Source organism: Dermacentor silvarum, chromosome 2 (genome assembly GCF_013339745.2).
Source record: "Dermacentor silvarum isolate Dsil-2018 chromosome 2, BIME_Dsil_1.4, whole genome shotgun sequence".
Taxonomy (NCBI): domain Eukaryota; kingdom Metazoa; phylum Arthropoda; class Arachnida; order Ixodida; family Ixodidae; genus Dermacentor; species Dermacentor silvarum.
Window position 1 is genome coordinate 58,327,786 of NC_051155.1, and position 14,806 is coordinate 58,342,591.

Genomic DNA, 14,806 nt, shown 5'->3' on the forward strand with positions numbered 1-14,806 from the left:
TTGCACTCGGAAGAAAAAGCTGAAATTGGGTGCAACGGGTGATGGGTAGGAAAGTCATAGGTGGAACGATAGGAAAGAAAGAAAGAGAGAGAGAGAGAGAGAGAAAGAAAGAAAGAGAGAGAAAGAAAGAAAGAAAGAGAGAGAGAGAGAGAGAGAAAGAAAGAAAGAAATTATGCAGATCCGACGCACATCTCGTAATCTTTGTGAAGCGAAGCTTGCGTGAAGCGTTTAATGAAAAGCTATAAATTTCTCAATTTTATTCCTGCGTCGTTAGTAAATGAAACTGGCGCACGCGCATGCGCTCTCGCGCAGTCATGCTAAGCAATGCGACGCACGCGGCGGTCATCTCAGAGTATAGATAGTTGGCTTTGGCACGATAGAAGAATGCGTGCGATTGTAGCCTAATGATTAGATAAACGACTGATGTGCGATCCCACCTTCTGACACGTGTCTAACTCTTTTTTTCTTCTTTTTTTAAATTGTGGGCTATTCGGTCAGACAGCAGCGGTAGCCAGCAGCCATGGTGGACAAATGTGTCCTGCAAGGATTCGCAAAGAAGGCTTCGCTTTAAAAGAAAGAAGCAAAGAAAGGCAGGGCAGTGAAATTAGGAACATCTTATGCACATATTATTTGAGGGGCTCGTCCAGAGCAAGACGCGCCTATCTCGGAGATGCTCTCGCTGCGCTTAGTATACCCGAACTAGGTTATAGACAATAATGACTATGATGATATTACCTCAGTTAGAGAAAGCGGCAGCTTAGAAGGGAAGTGGATTGGGAGAGTTGGTTTTCCATATAATGATTACTATAAAGCAGCGCGATGCAGGACAGATGGACGCGGAACAGACGAGGACGAGCGCTTATACTGCCAACTGAAATTTTATTGTTTGATACAAAAGTTTACATAGAAAGACAGGAGAAAATGCGACACAACGCAGAGTTACCATCATCGCGCCCACTCTTCGCGCCGACGCGTTGTCTAGAAAAACACACTTAATGAAACTTTCGGACATTAGAAACACGAAACATTGATATTTCTTTTTACACTTCTTGTTACATTTAAAAAAGAACTTTTTTCTAACCTTGCTACAACCTTTATTGCAATTATTGTTACTATGTCGGAGGATGTCAGATATCGGCGCGCGGAGGTGGCCGCACTCTAACGAATCGCCGCTTACTGCAAGCTTCGCGTCGCGTCCGTCGTCTGCGCCGTTTCCAGATGTTATCGTAATCCAGACGTTATGAAATCCAGATGTTATCGTTCGCTTTAACACTGCCGTGATTGACCTGCGTAACAAAATGCAAACTGCTAAGAACTTTTATTTTCAAGTTGAGCTTCCAGGATTATTGCAGTCTAACCCGCGCAAATTATGGGCTTCTATTACGCCAACTAAAACCGATACAGTTTCCTTTATATTGTATGGCACGACTGTTTCAGACCCTATTAAAATAGCCAATGTTTTCAATGTCTACTTTCAGTAAGTGTTCACGCTCGACAATAACGCTCTCCCTTTGCTCACAAGTTCTAATCCTGAGCTGTCCATCGGCGATGTGGTAATCAGTCAAAATGGCATCCTATAAACTTGATTCGCAAGTTATAGACACAGAGAAGTGCACTGGCCCTGATAATATTCCAAACAGCTTTCTGGTGCGTTACGCTCTCTGGTGTTCACGTTATTTGGTGATCGGTTTTGACAAATCCTTGTCTTCAAGTACCGTCCCCAAGTCCTGGAGGTTAGCTGAAGTCCTGCCTCTGCATAAATCAGGCAATAGACAACTTCTGTCCAACTATAGACCCATATCGCTTACCTCCAATTCTGGGAAGCTGCTGGAGCATATCTAATTCATAAACATATCACTGAGTATCTTGAATCGAACGACCTTCTGTCCAACGCACAACACGGATTTCGTCGTTGTTTCAGCACAATAACACAACTGGTAGAATTTTCACGACATTGCTAGCAATTTAGGACACTGGTAATCAAATTGATGCGTTCTTTATAGATTTTTCCAAGGCTTTCGACACCGTTATACACAACAAGCTTCTAAGTAAACTAAACTTAATTTTAAATAATCCTCAATTGATCGACTGAATAGCTAACTTTCTCAACTCGCGCTCTCAATTCGTTTGATTTAATTTCAACTCGTCCTCAGCAATAAAAGTAACATCTGGTGTTCCGCAAGGCTCCGTTCTGGGACCCCTGCTATTTTTGATTTTTATAAATGACATTCCAGCAATATTAGGTCCAAAGTCCGTCTCTATGCCGATGACTGCGTGCTATACCAGGTAATAACTTCTTCTAATGATCACACTTTACTTCAGGATTCTTTCAGGCAGTTTTGCTCATCGTGCTCGGATTGGCAGATGCGCATAAACTTTCAGAAAACAGTAGTATTGTCATTCACAAACAGTCATTCTCCATCACAGCATGTGTACGCTTTCAACAACATAACAGTTCCCCGGGCGCAGACGTACAAATACCTTGGCGTTATGTTCACACACAACTTGCAGTGGTCACATCATATAGATTATGTTACCTCTAAAGCACTAAAAAAATTAGGTTATTTAAGACGAACGTCATCTAAATCTCCAAAATGCACTAAATTACTAATGTACAAAACACTCTTTCGCCCTATATTAGAGTACGCTTCATGCGTATGGCATCCATATAAAGTGTGCGACATGACTAAAATTTAATCTGTCCAAAGGAAGGCTGTTCGTTTCATTCACCATCGCTATGACCGTGATTTTTCATCCTCATCTGCAATGACCTCTTTGAAGTTACCTCACTTGTGTACCAGGCGTGATATTGATTTTTTTAAACTGTTACATTCATTTGTTCACTCGTCTTGCCGACTATCTAATGATAACTAAATCGTGCATGCTAGTGCTCTTCCGACTAGACGTGGCCACAACGGTAACCTAAAGCCCTTTTTCGCGGGCACTAACGTATTCAAACACAGTTTTTTTTTTCGAGAGTTATTGAATGCTGGAATGATTTACCCGGTTGTGTTCTTGAAATGGCGACATCTGATTTTGTAGAAGCATTGGTGTGATGTTACTGTTCTACTTCTTTCATTTATGTATTCTTTGTACCCCACTCCTGCAATAGCCCTGCATAGGGCTGCAGTATTTGAAAATAAATAAATAAATAAATAAATAAATAAATAAATAAATAAATAAATAAATAAATAAATAAATAAATAAATATTTCATTGTATAATGTGAGAATTATTGTTGTATGATAGTGTCAGATGAGAAAAAATATATAGGTTGTATACGTCATGTACGACTTCATATAGAATGTTCCACTTGCATGTACGTTCCCTTACTTTTTTTTTCAATGTCTATTGTTATCCCACTCCCCCCATGTAATGCCCAAACTGTTCCTCTAGGGTAACTAAACTCCCTTTGCGATAAGGCCAAGGATGGCTGACTTATGCATGGGCATGCATCCTTCACGTGTCATGCTATACAGCTGCTTCGGCAATGATGCGCGTGCAGTCGTTCGTGTGAGTAAAAATTACTTTTGTTTGCTTGAACGCGGGGGTGCAGGCCACATGCACTACAATGTAGGGCTAAAGAACCTTCCCTTCCGTTCCTAACATTGTTGACATACTCTCACAGACGATCGTTTAAACCCCAGCTAGTCTGGCCCGCGTAGTATGCATGCGCGGGGGGCAGTGTAACGAGCTGTGGTCCGCTAGGCTCTATATCTCTCGTTGAGTTTCCACCGTGCCTGAATAGGCCATTTCCCAGCTTACCCGAATGTACCGTGTGTTCCTCGCACTTCCTCATCGACGCCAGTAAACGCACCGTGGAATTCGGCATTGGCCAGAAGATTAGGAAAATGTAACGGAAGAAAGGGCAGGACAAAGGCTATGTTGGAAGCGGGAGAGACCCATTCGAGGCGGCGGGTAAGGAGAATATTCACCTGCAGTTTCTCAGGTAGACTAGCATGTTAGGCGCATCACAAGGCAAATCACTGCAGTTTGCATTAAAGAGAACTAAATAGCCTATCTATCTATCTATCTATCTATCTATCTATCTATCTATCTATCTATCTATCTATCTATCTATATATATATATATATATCTATATATATATCTATATATCTATATATCTATATATCTATCTAGCTCTTGCTAAATGTGTTCATCCTTACTAGAAACTAGACCATATTTCGGCCAATGGGAAGCCATTAGCCAGTGTGACCGCTTCGTGTGGGGCCGGAAACCGAGCGAAAAAGATACGACTTGCCAGCTAACGACCAATTCTGCTGACATATGTGCACTCGGCCACCACTGACTGAATCTTTTAAGCCCGCTCTCGCTTCCACGACGTTGTACGCTTTCGCGCTACGGAGTGCTGTTGCGTGCTGTGGCGAAGACAGCGCTGTATCGCGGGGCATCGATCGAAACTGCAGGCCGCCTAGAGAGCGCGAATACGCAACGCTGCGCTCAGGAATAGCTCCCTATCGCGCACAGCCGAGCGGTTCCCTCAAGGGCAGCCGTACGCTCTGCGTCTGCTTTGCCAGGCAGTCGTTGTAACGTCCACACTCTCCTGTTGTACTGGCGACGACCCTAGCAAGACTCCGCTCAAGCGACCCGCGTGGGTCGTTCCCATTTGTACTTTGCAATACTTTAACCCCAGACTGATTGGATTGTTGCTGGCCATGGTCAGGCGCAGCGGGCAATGATAATGTGTTGCGCCCCCTTGCTTTCCTTCTCCCCAGAAAGGTGCAGGTCGTGTACCAACCGCTTTACATGGCTTAGCTACATACCGTAAGAAAGCCACTACATAATCAACAGACATGCATTTCTCCCGTCCTTTCCAATGCTACGTGACACTCACTTGCATGGACTGTACAAAGGATCCGTTGGTCTAAGGGTTAAATGTAGACAACACTTGTTCATACCGTTCAGTAATGCGTCAGAAAAGTTTGAAGGATTTTTTTTTTCTTTATCCACTACAAAAAATAAAGAAAAGTTTTTCTTTTCGGCCTTTCTTGGTTGTTACGATCCAGCCCTTTACGTCTCTAACGAAGAATGCCGCAATACCGATCCAAACGTTAGCGTACGTATGTCGTTGGCTAGGTGAACAGTACCGTATATCCGAAGCCCAAGTTCCGGTTGTGCGCACGGCAAAGAGGCACCGCCTCTATTTCTTGACGCTGTAGGGATTCCTTCAGGAAATGCAAGCCTCTTCCATCCGCTGTTTATAAAACTGTGCATGTGTGAAGTTCATCGGTTCGTAGACAACCTGCTGCACGCACACCACTGACTTCGTCGCTACAGGTACATTCGCCCCACATCGACTCGTGAATAGCGCATCACAGTCACGCACGCGTTTTCGAAGTTGCTCGGCCGATCCCGGAAGGCGCATGTTTGGAAATCGGGTCGCGTTCCGCCGACTTACGCGCTCGGCCTCCGATTCCAAATCCCCATTTCGAGAGCACCTCCGCTGATATAAGGGACGGCGATGGTGACAACAAAAAGTCGCCGCCAACTCCGGGAAACGACCGAAAGCCTCTCACAAGTCCACCGCCACCTCCCCGTTCTGTAGACGCACGCAGTATCGTATCCGCAGCCCCAGAGGCCTCTTGGCGCCGATAACGGACTGGTCGCCGGACTCCGCCGGGATTATCTCCTCGTATCTCGCGTTCTCACTGCAGTCGCATGCGGCGTGCGAGGCACGTCTAAACTGCCCTGTAGGCGCTGTATAGAGCGGGGCAGAAACAAAACAAAATCAAAAGGTGTTTGCGGGTCACGTCTTTTATTGCGGTGTGAACGCCCGCGATGCCGATCACAGCTTATCTATGTGGTGCAAGCTGCATCGGATGCAGTCAGATCGCAAGGCCTTCCGGATGAAACCGGCACGTGGTCTCTCTCTCTCTCTTCCTTGCACTCGCTCTCTACTAGCTAAAGCGTAGCGGAGTGAAGTGTAATTATGGGGCACTAAAGGCAGCTGGTGCTAATTCGATAGTTCTCCTGGCTGCGTAAAGCAGATGAAACGTCTTATGTAACAGGTATAGTTTTTTTTTTCTTTCTCTGCAGTGGAGTCTAGCAGGGCTATATGGTGTGCACAACGGATGCACAGATTATATAGTCAAATGCGTCGCTTGGGTGTAGCCCCACTTTCAATACACTATATATAGCGTATTACAAGTGGGGCTACATCAAATCCGCCCATTTGACTACACCATATAGTGTATTGAAAGTGGTGCTACATCCAAGCCGCCCATATGGCTATAGCATCTGTGCATCTGTTGTGCTCCGAATTAATCAGGACACTGTGTTATGTCGCAGACTGGCTTTCTTTTGCAGAGCTGGTTCACGTATACCTTTGACAGGCTCTTACGAAATCTTCTTCTTTCTGGGGTTTTACGTGACAAAACCAGTTCTGATTATGAGGCACGCCGTAGTGGGGGGCTCCGGATTAATTTTGACCACCTGAGGTTCTTTAACGTGCACTACAACGCAAGCACACGGGCGTTTTTGCATTTCGCCTCCATCGAAATGCCGCCACTTAATAAGGTTCCATAAATGAAATGTGTGCACTAGGTGATAGCGGCGCAGAAACTCAGCTGCGTGGTGTGATTTATGGAATTGCTGATGTCTGTGGTTTTGGGTCCTGGGCTGCGTCGTGGAAGATGGCGTCATGGTCCACGGCAGCCAGGGGTGATTCGAATGTTAAATGCGGACTTTCTTTTTATATGAAGTCGACAGTACTGCTGCTATACGGCTTCGCCTAGGCACTCGTTTTTGCATTTTCGCAGAGACAATGCGAAAGGTTGTTCGATTTACTTAATTTACTTTTACTTACTTAGTACATTTTACTTCTTTTCTTCTTTTTTTTTTTGGGGGGGGGGGGGGGGTGACCAGTGGTAATTGTTGCGGCCGGACAGAGGATTTTGTCTTCTTACAAAAAAAAAAACTTTTTTTTCTTTTTTTAAAGTTGATCTTCGCTGGCCTGCCGCGGACATGAACGTTTTCTTCAAATGGCGCAGCTTTGTACCCCGCAGCACGGTGGTTCACGTTAGCATATAGCCGGCAATGCCGCAGTAGCTCTAATTTCCGTTACCACTCAATTCCGACCAGCCCCATAGAATCATTCGCCATCTGCCACGGTCTAAGAAACTTTTACGACTGACTCAGAGCTAATCCAGTCGTCGCCTTACAGTTCTCTCTGTAGGTGCAATCACTGGAGGCATCATATGTGCCCGGCTCGGATCCGCCACAGAAAGGTCGTACAAGAGCCAGCAATTCTTTATTGTTGCTGTTTATTAACTGCGACTGATGGGGAAGTTTGGCCTACTGAAGAGCCCGCTATCCCAATATCGTTAAAATGTAACACTGAATGAGAAAAAATATATCTAAATAGAAGGTTACGTCATCTTCCCCTCAGGTGCGGGTCCACTAAGTCGTCGGCCATGCAAGAAAAGTAAACAGTACAGCATTCTACGAGGAACACCGACGACGCTGATGCCCTGTGACAACAAAACACTTGCCAAGATACACCTCGGCCAGGAATTCCTTGCCCAGAGGCCTTCAAACGACCACCCGTTGATAAGTATCTGGGCCTTCGCAGCTTTATCCACAGCTATTCCCAGTCTCCATATGATGTAGGACGTACAACACAGAATGGTAACGGATAGCCAAATTTCGACAAACGGACACCAACGCGAGCACAGGGGCCCTCAAGTCCATCCTCTGCTCATCCAGTAGCAATCTCCAGCACGTGTTACGCCGGTACTACCAACCCGCCCCCCTACCCCAACTACCCTCTCCTTCTTCGAGATCCTCCTCGTCGGGCTGCGCCGAAGTCTTAGCCATTCTCCTACAGAATCAAGATCAACTGATACGTAAGTACATACCAGGAGTCGTATGGGCGACCCTTCGTATAGACTTTGCATGTCCGGCGCGCGTTGCTGTTTTATATCGGAACTTGTTTTGCCGTAAATGGGTTGCTCGATCTGGAGAGACAGAGAAGGCAAGGAGAGGAAACGCAGGAAGGACGAGCGTCCGGTTTGCTACCCTACATTGGGGAAAAAAGGGGGGGAAATATAAAGAGGAAAATGGAGAGATCCAGGTAGAGAGTATCCCGGTTACCCCATTTCTCTATGCTACACAGCAATAAATAAATAAATAACAATGAAGCTAATGAAGCTAACGCCCCATAGCAGTGCGTTCACTTGACGTCTGTCCATGCCGCTAACCAACAACGTATACACTTTGCAGTGCTTGACCATTGGCGCCGGAGTCTTCAACGTACTAAGCGGATGCTAGGTCCAAACAAACAGGTCAGTTCAAGTTTCATTCACAGCTACAAAGCATAAGTGCGTCCTGTACAGCACAACTTGGGACGAAGGCAAATTGATTTAACCGCGTTCAATAAAAAAATATATATATTTTAAGAATGTGCTTGTCTTTGGCTGAAGATGTCTTACTGACCACGTTTCAAGTAATTATTGTAACCTAAAGGGACTCTTCAGTGCAATATTTAACGTTTTCTTTAAATTTATTTTTGTAATGTTCTTCTTTCCACGACGTATTTTGCGCGAGCGGCCGATGTTCATCGGCGCTGTTAATCCTTTTTTCAATTAGGCCAGAAGGCGCCGAATCGCCGTTGTTCTATCAACAAAGTCTATGTGTCCGTTTATGTCGTTCTAAATTTACGCCTTGCTGGGACCTGCTTGCGAGCTCTGATGCGACCCCAATCGTTTCTGTGATCTGCATTATAAGATGTATTTAAGCGACCTGATGCCGTGTTATGTAAGAGTTATTTTCGTCCGATTCTATTCCTTTCTTGTCATCATTCCCGCTGAGCGGCAGTATCTACGACAGCGGGGCGGGGCCGCGGCTTCGTGCGAGCAAATGACGAAAGGAAAACGAATGGAAAATGAAACGATTGCATAATACGGGCCGTGACTTCACATGTGAGATCCTGGTGCGTGATATTGTGCTTTTATTTTGTACAGTGCCACCTTGTGGTCATACTTGCGTTACGCATACTTTTATTTCTGGATTTCTACTCCCATACACCTCAAACATGTTGTATGTAAACATGTCGGAAATAAATTCAATTCAATTCAATTCAATTATTCGTATAGCCACCAGCCTCTCTTAAAAGTAATGTATTTAAATTGAGGCAGAAAGCTCAGAGAGAGAGAGAGAGAGAGGGGGGAATGTGATGGGAAAGGCAGTGAGGTTAACCAGAACAGATTCCAGTTTACTACCCTGAACTTGGGTAAGGGGAAATGAAAGAGGGTAAGAATAGCGGAGAGGGAATGCAAAGTCACGAGTGAGTGAGTGAACTTTATTCGGTCCACATAGACGCGAGTAAACTCAACGTCACCTCGCTAGGCCCACTCGGGGACCATCAGGCCAAACCTGACGGCCCTCTCGCGGGCCCTCTGCACTGCCAGGATTTGAGAGGTCTGATCCTGGGCCTTAACAAGCTTCGTCATTTCCTCTTGGGTGAAAGGGGGATTGGCAGAGGCGCAGCCCCACAGGACATGCTCGAAGTCCGCATAACCACTACACAGGGGGCACTCCGGGCTGGGGAACCGTTCGGGATACATTGTGTGCAGTGTGCGCAGGGCTCGGGTAACTGCTTGTTTGTGGAAGTCTGAGTCACGAAAAAAAAAGAATCTCAGGGTGACTGTCGATATTATTGCTATCATGCAGCATTGAAGCAATGTATAGCGACCCAATCTATTGTTACCCTCCGCGGTGGCTCAGTTAGCTAAGGCATTGCGCTGCTGAGCATGAGGTCTCGCGATCGAATCCCGGCCGCGGCGGCCGCATTTCGATGGAGGCGAAATGCAAAAACGCCCGTGTGCTTGCGGTGTAGTGCACGTTAAAGAACCCCAGGCGGTCAAAATTAATCCGGATCTCTCCACTACGGTGTGCCTCATAATAAGAACTGGTCTTGGCTCGCAAAACCCCAGGAAAAAAAAAAGAATCTATTGCTACCTCCGAAACGATCCATGTATGAGGCATGTAATACAGCCGGAATCCTCTCTAGCGCTTCCCTTCATTTTAATGGTGTTGTTCACACCCAGTGCTACATATCCAGGAACACAAGTTGCCTGCAAAAGGGTTCATTGTAGAGCGGTACCCACTAGAACATGCCCAGTTACCAAGGTTGGCGTGAAAGGAAAACAGCTAGATCCGGACATAGAGAGATACCGAGAACTGCGTTGAGTATCCTAAGAATGCTAATCGCATTATTAAGCACTTTTTTTTTTCACCAACTCATCTTGACTGCAGTCGTAGTTTGACATCGTGCAACACCAGCTGCCAACTCTAGGGAAATTTCCCTAGAACTAGGAAGTTTAAACCTTGCTTAAGTATAAATAGGAAAATTTGTTCGAATGTAGGGAAATTTTGCATTAAGGCGTATAAGCAGTAGAACCACTGACGTGGTGGTGTGTTTTGATTTAAGTCAACACAAATTACCTTTCCATTAGCATGCGAAGTAGTGAATTTTAATCATACTGCAGTGCAGTGACCGCATCTCGCCAAGTAAGCGACAAAGTGTACATGCCCCGGGCACTTTTACCGACGCACTGTTAATGCAATTTTCTTCCGTTCGTACCTATAACTGTGCTATCGATTGATGCGCGCTTTAAATGAAGTATCTAATTGTTCCTACAAAAACAAGCGAATGCTGCACTACCAAACAAAGCAGCACAGGCAAATGTAAGCGTAAGGCGGACACATGTAATACATATGTTTGCATATGCATACATATGTTGAATATGCTTGCCGAACGCGCTTAGGAGCAAGAGCCTCTGTCAGGCCACATGGCCTTTAGGTCTTGTTCCTCTTTCTGTAACAAAGAAAGAAATAAACTTCAACTTCAGCATATATCTAGCGCCGAACACGACAATGTGGTCGTGACGCTAAACAAACAACTATGCCTGCATGTACTCAACTTTACTGGGAAACGCTCATAGTTGGAGCAACCTTGAACACCGTCCCTGTAGTCATGTTTTTGGGCGGGTTTTGCTTTGGAGGAAACCTCAAGATCGGTCACGTGTCTGCGTACTTCGCTGCAAATTAGGTGTGCGCGAAGTGCGGATGCGCTGCACCAGTACACGACATGCAAAAAAAAAAAAAAAAAAAAAGAATCACGTCTCTTACATTGGTGTCGTGAAATGGTACACTGTTCTAACACTGTTACGTTCCCTCCGGCGCCAATATTTCTTACAATTTGAATAAAGGTCCGTGCAATCTTGCCACTTTGTCCTACGTGCTGATCAACTTTAGACGACAACAAAGTATAAACGCCTTCTTGTGTGAATATGGGGACTTCAAGGAGAGGCTGTTAACACACCAATTTGCACTGCGATTTCATATTAGCTTGATTTTAGTGACTCCATTTTTTAATATTTTAAAACGAGCGTAGAAATAATTTAACACTATAACATATGCAGTCAAAGTTTCTTAACAAACAAAAAAAAATATCTTTAGAGAAATCATACTAACGAACTGAACAACTACATTTTGCACAAATCTAGGGAAATCTAAGGAACTTTTTTTATCCAAGTTAGGGGACAACTCGCTTCAGAGGTTGGCAGCACTGTGCAGCGCTGACTTTGGCTGCACGCAAGTGCGTGGTGAGTCTTTCATAAACTTTGCGATCAACACGCGCTCGATTATTTTGCTGTCCGCAGTGGTCATGGAGGAGGAGGGTGCACAGATGTCGGGAAATGGCGCCTGTTTATCTCACTGCGACTGTTACGTGCGTTATCTGCTTTGTGATGTCCGTGGGTTTAAAGAGAAGATTGCGCACTTTCTGCGCGATTGTTCTGGTTTTAGTGCCCAAAGAAACGCGCTTAGCGCCACGCTGGGCAAGCTTTACAACCGTTCCCTTACGGAAAGCGGAATTCTTGGACCCTCGGAATCACTCATAGTCACGAAACCACTAACTCAATAATAAAACGCTTTTGGGCTAGGAACTGCATTAGCAATAAGCCCAGCAGAGTGTTCTTCTTGCGCTGAGTAAATGAACGTGCGTGAGTGCGGGTGCCCGAGAGGTATGCCACAGAGAAAACTGGGCATCCTGCCATGGAGATAAGGTTATATATATTGCTGTACACCAATTCTACATCTCAGCACCATCCTGTGCATAACTTGTAGTGAAGCGATGCTCACATCGCAGTTCACAAAATAAGTCACTGTATGTATGTATGTATGTATGTATGTATGTATGTATGTATGTATGTATGTATGTATGTATGTATGTATGTATGTATGTATGTATGTATGTATGTATGTATGTATGTATGTATGTATGTATGTATATACATATATACACACACACACTGAGACTCACACATGTACCGACACACTTTCACTTCGACTCACGGCTACTCTGAGTCACTCAGGCTCACTCACATGTAAGGTGGGCGAATATCAACTTTTTCGAATACGAATCGAGTACGAAAGATAAGTATCGAATACCGATCAGTCAATTGAGGACGCATATATACTTACTGAGGGAATATTTATTTCGGCAGACAAAGTGGGCTTGTTTCGAGTAATGTATAAGGGCTCGACCAGCCCATGCAAGAGCGACGGAACTGAACATGTATGCACCTGTGTCTGCATAAAGCGGAAGATAAAAGACTGAGATGAAGATGTGCCTCAGCCAACATTCCGGGAACCCGCATTCCTTTCCCACCTAATCCACAACAGCGGCCTAAAGCCATCCCCTTCCTTAATATAAAGGCTTTATGCATTCATTCATTTCTGCATAATTAAGTAAATTCCAGCGATGACTTGGGCAAAAAAATGTGGTTGATCCCTCTTATATAGGAATCGGTATAGAACACGAAAGTGAAACGTGTCTTCAATGACATGCGGAGGCACCACATGCTACTTGCTCGAAAGCTACAACGCGCCGCAACCGACTGCGCTTACGAACGCGCATCCAAAGTGCATCCGAAGCGCAAGCGACGCGCGATGCGCCGCTCGGTTAGCACGGTCCCAAACAGTGTCGCCGTCTGGTGGCCTCCGGCGGAAGGCATCACCGGCGGTGCCAGCGTCTCCCATTAGAAACGCCCGGCGGTCGGCACACTAGTAAGTATATTCTAGGCACTATAGTCGTAGTGCTGAGACTACCGAAGCGTTCACTGTCGGTGCGCGTTAGTGTCATAATGCAGTACTTCTCTTTTCTGCTCGTAGGCGGCGGCACCGCCCCGAGCAAGAGCGCGGGTACACGGAGGAGTGTTAGATATATAAGGCGCGTCTGTGTAGCTCTCTGCAATTGCGTTTGTGGCGCAATGGGTTAAACGCTCGGCGATCTATCGTCGCGGACCGAGAGGTCGTGGGTTCGATTTCCAAATTTTGCATGTTTGTGGAACTTTTTCTTCTGGTTTCTTTCTTTGTATTATGTTCTATGACGTATTTCCGTGACGGAAATACGTCACTGAAGTCTTGGTGGACCCCGGAATAAAACACTTTCGTGTTAAAAACACAGCTATATCAGGGACAAAGGATCAATTTAAAGTTAAAAAGATGTCTGACGATTACGATACTTCCTAGTGCGAAATTTGAGCGCAGCTGCATACGTGTTTTCATTTCGCGATACATAGACGCAAAGAATTTGAGACTTAATTAACCGAATATCGAGGCCAACTGAGATTTCGCTTCTCATGCAAATTATACCTGGAAAACGCAGAATTGCTTTGTTGAGACACATGCTGGACTTATCTGTATGAAATGTCTTGCATTTGAGAGGGAACTTAAAATTATAGCAACTTCAGGAAACATGACTGAGCTCTTAAAGCATGAGTTCATGCTTTAAGAGCTCAGTCATCACGCTTAAACAAAATTTAAGCACGGTGTTTAGAAATCCGTAACTCTCCACCAGAAACAAATATCTCAGTTCTGGAAATTTCTTCGGTCAGAAGGTGTAAAGCTGAAAAAATATACCAATTTACACCTTTCGTGCAATAGGTAGTGCCATGCTTCAGAGCGGTGTACAATACGATCTAGATATTTTAACAGGTGCCACTCATATAAATATCCGACATCGTTACTTCTTATTGTTTCACAGAATTGAAAACGTGGTACTTCAGTTTTTTTCGATCTAGCGAATTGCAACAATATTTGTAAAACAGTGATGGCCTGAATAACAGGTTTTTCTTTTTCCGTAGCAATTTGCGAACGTTTTTCTTTTAAATGCGACAAATATAATCAAATTCGGTGCGCTCGATGCCGAGGAAAGCGATTTTCCCATGTACATGTACTTAGGTAGGAGCTCACGAGCTGAATTTTCCCTGCATGGTTGTCAAAAACTGAAAACCATTGTTGCTGATATATCCGTGCATGAACCACTGTTAGCAAGATTGCCGCGACAATGCTTATTACTGCACAATATTGTCGGGCATATAACGTCGACTGGCCGACATTGAAGAGCAGGTGAGACTGACTGAACAATACGCGTATGTACTCCTTTTTGCCATTTCTAACACCAGTATCACCTTTGCAGTAAGCTGGCCCAATATTGCCGTCCGCGGTGTCTGGCTGCGCCAATATTGTATTTGGAATGACAACAGTGGGCCATTGTTGAATTCCTCATAGAGTGTCTCTGCCAATGTTGCTACAGAGCTGACACCACTGGGCTGTTCTAGGGCCATTGTTTGCCACCGTATCAGCAATATTGGCCCGGCTTTCGGTGCTGCCTGGGATAGGATTATGCGCACTACGGACAGAGCTACGAAACTCGTTTTATTGCGATAGCAATTATATGGACACTCAATAGCAGATTTCTGCCGTCGGCGTCGCCGTC

General features: G+C 45.1%; 1 protein-coding gene across 1 annotated transcript in view; it reads right to left on the reverse strand.

The window, feature by feature from the left end:
- Positions 1-14,806, reverse strand: part of LOC125943015 (uncharacterized) — a 333,439-nt gene that overhangs the window by 99,012 nt on the left and 219,621 nt on the right. The window lies entirely within an intron of this gene.